Here is a 6,742-nt window from a genome sequence, read left to right as displayed (position 1 = left end):
TGTTTAGAACACAGATTGTTAGAACTTTTAGTATTTAGAGAAAAAAAATTGGCCTAAATCGTTTAAGAACTATTATAAACTTTCTCAATTTAACTAAAAGTTTGTTCAATATAGAAAATAACTTTAATGATAGAACACAAAAAGTAAGTAAAGTTTAAAACTTTTGACCTTTTTTTTTGAGATATGCAGATATCAAAATAAAATTTTAACTAAACTAGTTTATAACTAAAAAAAAAGGTTGATTAAAGAAACTATTTAAACATATTAGTTGATTTATTTTAGTTTTACCTAACTTAGGTAATCGTTTATTTGAGTCATAATAAAAAAATAAGTTTCGTGTATAAATAGTACTCTATAAAAACAAAAACAGTTTTATTCATTCTAGTTCTATATTTCAAAACAATGAAGCAGAAAAACTCACTATGTTCTAATAACCGTTGTAGTAAAAATTGAGTGTATGACAAAGTTTTAGTTATAAGTTATAATTTTAAAAAAATCTTTTAAAAGAAAAAATATGTATGGCATACATTTTTCTAAGTTTATGTAAGTATTTCTTGAAATTTAATTTCTATCTTAAACTTATAAACAAAACTAATTAAAAAATACACTAAATTATTCACACACAGTTACGTTAATAATTTCCTGGTTAAAGTACTTGAAGCAGACGATCTTGAATAAAGTTTTCAGAATAGGTTTTTATTATCACGGAGTATGAATTCTTAGCACCACTTTTTTAATCTTTATACTTTTAAAAAATATAACTATAACTTTAAAAAATGTAAACTTTTTGATTCAGAAATTACTAACTGATTTTTTCAAAATGTATGAAAGAGAGAAATATATATAAAGGACTTAGACTGGTAAAATAAAAATAAAAGCAAATTTGATTATTTATAGGTTTTAATGAGAAACAGATTATTATAACAAGTTGCTATATATTTATGCATCACTAGATACTACCCTTTAATATAATATACATATTTTAGTTTTTTAACATTTAAAATGAATTAAAACCAAAATCCATTAAAAAAAATAACTATAAAAAGTATTAAATACTTTTACATGCTTCTTATAGCTTTTATAAGTTGTTTAGAAAAAAGTATATATAAGACGGTTGTACTTTTTAAGAACTAAATAGAAATACTTGTAGTAACCTTTAAATTTTTATTATGATATTTTTTCATAAGTTACATTAGTTAGATATTATGTTTCATAAAGCTTTATTAAAATCAAAATTATAATAAGTAGTAAAAGTTTTTTTGTTGAGTAAAAAGTATTTCTAAAATTCTTTTAGTTAAAAAAGTGATGTATAGATAGTCTCACATGTATCGAATAATTTTTCATAGATAATACTAAAATCAATCTAGATGGTAAAATTTAAATATACGACGACTATAATCAATATAAAAGATCTTGCTCCAATTGATTAAATATTGATTACAAGTTAAAATCTTTACTTGTCTTTTGTTTATTAAAAATTATTAATGTAGCAACAAGAATATTGTTTAAGAACGTTTTACTGATCACACAGTTAAGTATGTAATGTTACTAAATTGTAGTATTACAGACTAAGTAGTTCTTGCACTTTAATCTTTTAAGTAAAACTCATTTATACTAACATCGTTTTACCCTTTTAAAATATTTTAAGTCATAAAGTTGAACATATTAATTTGTTGAAAAATATTTAATGCTCTAAAATGTTAAACAATAATTTTGTTAACTAAAAAGAAAATTTTTTAAGAAACAAAGTACTTTAAACTAGATAAAAACTATTTTTTCAAAGTTTATATAATACTTATAAACAAAATTTATTTAAATTAAAAAATAATTATAATTGAATTTATGAAACTTTGTGAATAAAGTTTTATACACGTTAGAAGTTTTTGATGACAAAGTTTTGATTTATACTTTTGTTTAAATCTTTTTTTTTGTTTGACTATCATTGAAAATAGTATTTTTTATTTTTAAAATTTTATAGTATTTATATAAACTTAAAACATTTTTTTTGAACTTTTTTAAAGTTTTCAAAGTATTGTAATACTTTTGCACAAGTAATAAAAATTGTTTTAAATTTTATGCAAAATGATCACTATGTACTTTGTAAGAATCTTTAATATTCTTTATTAAAAGGAATAAAAAAAAAGTTAGTTTAAATTACAGTGAGTACGGTTGTATGCATTCCAAAAAAAATATTTTTGTTAAGTATTTTAAGTGACTTCTACACATATTCTAAACTAAAACATTTAGTTATAGAGTTTTAAAAACTTATTATTCATCTAGGTTTTATTATTAAGAAATATTATTAACTGGAGGAATGTTTTTACATATAAGATAAAGATAGTTGATATATTATAATTTTAACTAAATTAGGTAAAGTTTTATGATCGTAAGCTGAAAGAAACACTCAAGAAGCTACTTTTATAATGCGTACATGCTAATAAAAGTTTACCTATTTAAAATTAAGTTTTGATTATTTAAAAGCAATAAAATGCTTAGTAAGACTTATACACAAAGCAAAACGCTTAGTTTTTCTAACACCTTAACTTAATCATTGGAGAAAAATTATTACAAGTAACAGTTGTAGCTCACTGTTAAAAGCACAAAAGTTACTTTTACTTAATACATGCAAACTTCTTGATGTTAAAATGTGAGAATAATGTATTCATACAAACATTGGTTGTGACATGGCAAAGCAATGTGGCCAACTCTGCTCAGAACTAAAATCGATCTTTTAAATAATGAAAATGTCGTCTTTTCGTTTTTCTTGTTGAAAATGTGGTTTAAAAGTAAGGTGGGCCGTTTATGAGAAAAGTTTGCTTTCATTTTTTTTTTACCAGAAAAAGTTTTTTGTAATTTATGAGAATTAAATGATTTGTGTCAAACTTTAAGTTTTATAAAATGAATGATTAACAGTACTGTTTATACATGATTTTAGTCTGCTTCTAGTTTAATATTTAGTTTATAAGATCTTTATATATGTTTAAATAAATCTAGTGTTTAGTAATAAAATATATTTAATATAAATGCTGTTATAGTTTTATATCTTTGTAAAGATTTTTTTCGTCAAAAACCAAAAAAGTTTGAAGTAAAAGAACTTATAATGAATATAAAGATAACAAAACGAATTTACAAGGGTCACTAGTAAAGAACATTAATAATTTATTTAAAAATATAAAAATATGCTGTAATTAATTTGCTGTTCAACAAGGTCTTTTTAATAATAAATCATGTTGTATATGCACTACAAAAACACTTCATCAGCTGAATTAAATAATCTAGAAATTAATTATAACCAAATTTTTTTAGATAATACTGATCTTTTATATTTATTGGTAACTAATAAAAAAAGTCGATAAAAACAAATAGAAAAATTAAAAAATGACGGCACGAATGCGAAAAAAACATCCTCGTGGTCAATACAAAGACAAAGAGGGTTTTATGCGTCCAGTTTCACCAATAAATCACGTGTTGACAGACCATATTCAGCCTTCAAACCGAAACATGGCTATCATGCCATGCAGCAATGGTACTTTTCTCTATGAAGATGATAACTATGATGGAAATCAAGGAAATTATAACAATCAAGAAAGCCATTTTTTATCTTCTCATAACCAAAATGATAACTACAGTTTTGTTCATCACAAAGAAATCAAGCGTGAGCCTGACGAAATGGTCGAAAATATGATGACGTCGTGTGATATGATGTCATCTACATCAAGATCTGTATCGTCTTCAATATCGAATGCTAGCGATAAAGGGCTCAAGCCATCCAGCATCAGTGTATTTTCAGCAATGTCTACACTTCATGGCTTGTCTCATATTTTTGCTGTCCATCAGTCGAGACTGCGGTGTTTTTCATGGGCAATCGCTTTTGCAGTAAGCTTTGCGTTGCTTCTGTATCAAGTAAGTTGTTTTATACTCTAGAAAATCGTTATACCTCCGTAAAAACATTAACAACAAAAACATATTTTTACTTTTGTATTTTTACTGTATAGTCAACTACTACAAAATTATAGTTACGTACAATTATATATTTAAAGTACGAAACTTCATTTTAATTATCAAAGCAGTATATACTAAAGTAAAAACTATTTAAGGTAAAATGCAGTTCAAGTCTTATTTACCTAAAGCTTTCAACCTGGAAACTTATATTTTTAAGTTTGAATTGTTGTCAATAAAAAAATGGCTTTTAACAAAACTTGATAGTTGTTATTTTTTAACTTAATAATTTTTTTTAAACAATAAGATATCAAACCTTTTATAAACTTTTACACAGAGTTCCAACAGAGTCAATTATTACCTTAGCTACCCACATATTACTCGTTTGGACGAAGTTAATGAGGGAAACCTACCTTTTCCATCTATAACTATTTGCAATTTGAACGAGTTTAGGTTTCAGAAAATTACAAAGAATGACATGTATCATGCAGGTGAAACTTATAAATTTGTTTAGGTATTTAAGTATGTCCTTTAGATTAAATATCAGAACTAGTAAAAGTTAATAAATATACTATACAGTTTGATGATAATAAATACTTAAAATGATTTTATACTAGCTATAATGTAAACTAGTGTTTGTGCAAACTACGGCTCCCAAAGCAGAAATATCTTGCCTTCGACAAGTATTTTAGCATAAATAACTCGTAAAAAAAGCTTTTTTTCTAATATAAACGAAACTGGTTTAATTATGAGAAAATGTTAGATTTAACAATGGTCTTTTAAATATGAATAAGTCTTAATAGAATTTTTACATATTGTTTTTCTAGTATTTTCAAAATTTCGGAGGTACCCGAAGACTTTTTTGTAACAATTCTAGCCCGCGAAAAACTTTTCTCAGTGAATATAGCCCCTTAAAACCAGCCGAACCTTCTGTAAACTTTCAAACAAAACTGATTAGCACAAAAATAAAGATAAATAATACTAAATTTTATGTGATCACTGATTATCTCATCTACAACGTTTAAATCTTTGTGTTTTACAGAACTCGATTTGTTTATAAGCTTTGTAATTATATACTTTTGAAAACTATCCATTTTTAGTCAAATGTTATAAAGATTTTTATAATAAAGAATAACTTAAACTGTACACGAAAAATTTATTTCTGAAAAAGTTAAGCAACAGTATTCAATCAACAGTATATCATTCTTAAACGTAATCTAAACGTTTACAGGTTATCTTATTATAATAAATATTAATAATACTTTGCTTAGTATGTTAGTTAGAAGTTAAAACTTTGTTTTGTTTAGCTGTTTAACTTTTTTTATTCATGCTATTTTTGAAACAAATACTTTTGTTTAGTCAAAAAATAGTAACACCTTAAAAGTACAGTAACCTTTCTCTTGAATACGCACTTTGAACACAGTCTCAAAGGTCGTACTCAGTAGAAAGTAAATACCTAAGAAGTACCAGTATAAATAGAAATTTGCATTTTGAATAAAAAAAAAGATAAAAGTACTGAACATGACAATTGCCGTAATTCATCTGCAGAAACAATCAAGTTAAAAATCACCTAGTGTATTTAACATTAAGTTAATCGAAATATAAAACCGTCTTAAAATGGTAGCTGTCTAATTTGCAAGAGGGTACAAAGTTGCACGATGGGACAAAATTGCACGAGTGCACAAAATTGCACGAAGGGTCACTTTTGCACGAAGACACTGTTGCACGGAGACATTTTCGTACGGGCTAATTTTTTTTTTTATATAGTTTTTTTTTTTACTATGACTATTACTCCTAACCCTTAGCCTCGGTCGGTAGGTTTTTTTAAATATTTTTTTAATAATTAGTTTATTATTTATCTTTTTGTTATTAATTTTACTATCACTGTTACCCTTAACCCTTACCATCGGCCAGTGACTTTTTTTATTTTTTTTAATTAATTTTTTTTAATTTCTTAATTTCTGTATTTTTTTACTCTTGTGCAAAAACATAACTCATGCAAAATTGACCCTTGGTGAAAAATCGTCTTCGTGCATTTTTGATCCCTTGTGCAAATTTGTGCTCTTGTGCAAATTAGGCTTCGTGCAATTTTTTGCACCCGTGCAATTTTGTTCTGGTGCAATTTAGTCCCGTTCTCATCTTAAAAATATTTATTATTTCAGGCAAATATTTTTAAAATAATAGAAAAAAAACAGAAACTTTTGAAAACAGTTTTTTTTTATTTTAGATATTATTGTACCTGAAGATCTGCTATAAAGCAGTAAAACTATAGTTTTACTATAAACTCTTGGCAACTAAACGTTTTGTTATTATTATCACTCACGTTTGTGTTTGAGCACTTAAATGTTATCCAGTTTGAGACTTTTGTAGTCTATTATATTTATATTATAAAAATCAAATCTTAAAAAGATTTCAAGTATTTGTATTTTATCAAAACTTATCAATGCCATCATATCAGCATTAAAACTTTTTTGAAAAACTAGTTTTATGTTCCTTATTAAGTTTGCGTTATAAATTTCAAACATTTTTCAATAATATAACAAGAAACTTGTAATAAATAGCACAACTAGATATTATAAAACCATATAGTTTCGTTTCAATTACACCAGGAAATTGATTACTAAACTTTAATTTGTATGAACCTGTGTCACTGTGCAATGTGCATTCAAACTTAAAAACTTCATTATGAAATTTGTTTAAAAATCTTTGAAGTCATTCTTTACATACGTAAATAAAAATATTTAGTATCTATTCTTGACTGTTGAGCGCTTCAGTGTAATTTGTTTTTGCAAAGCTAAATATT

This window comes from Thalia democratica, chromosome 4, assembly GCF_965202585.1.
Source record: "Thalia democratica chromosome 4, ktThaDemo2.hap1.1, whole genome shotgun sequence".
NCBI classification, from domain to species: Eukaryota; Metazoa; Chordata; class Thaliacea; order Salpida; family Salpidae; genus Thalia; species Thalia democratica.
This window is presented reverse-complemented; position numbering follows the sequence as displayed.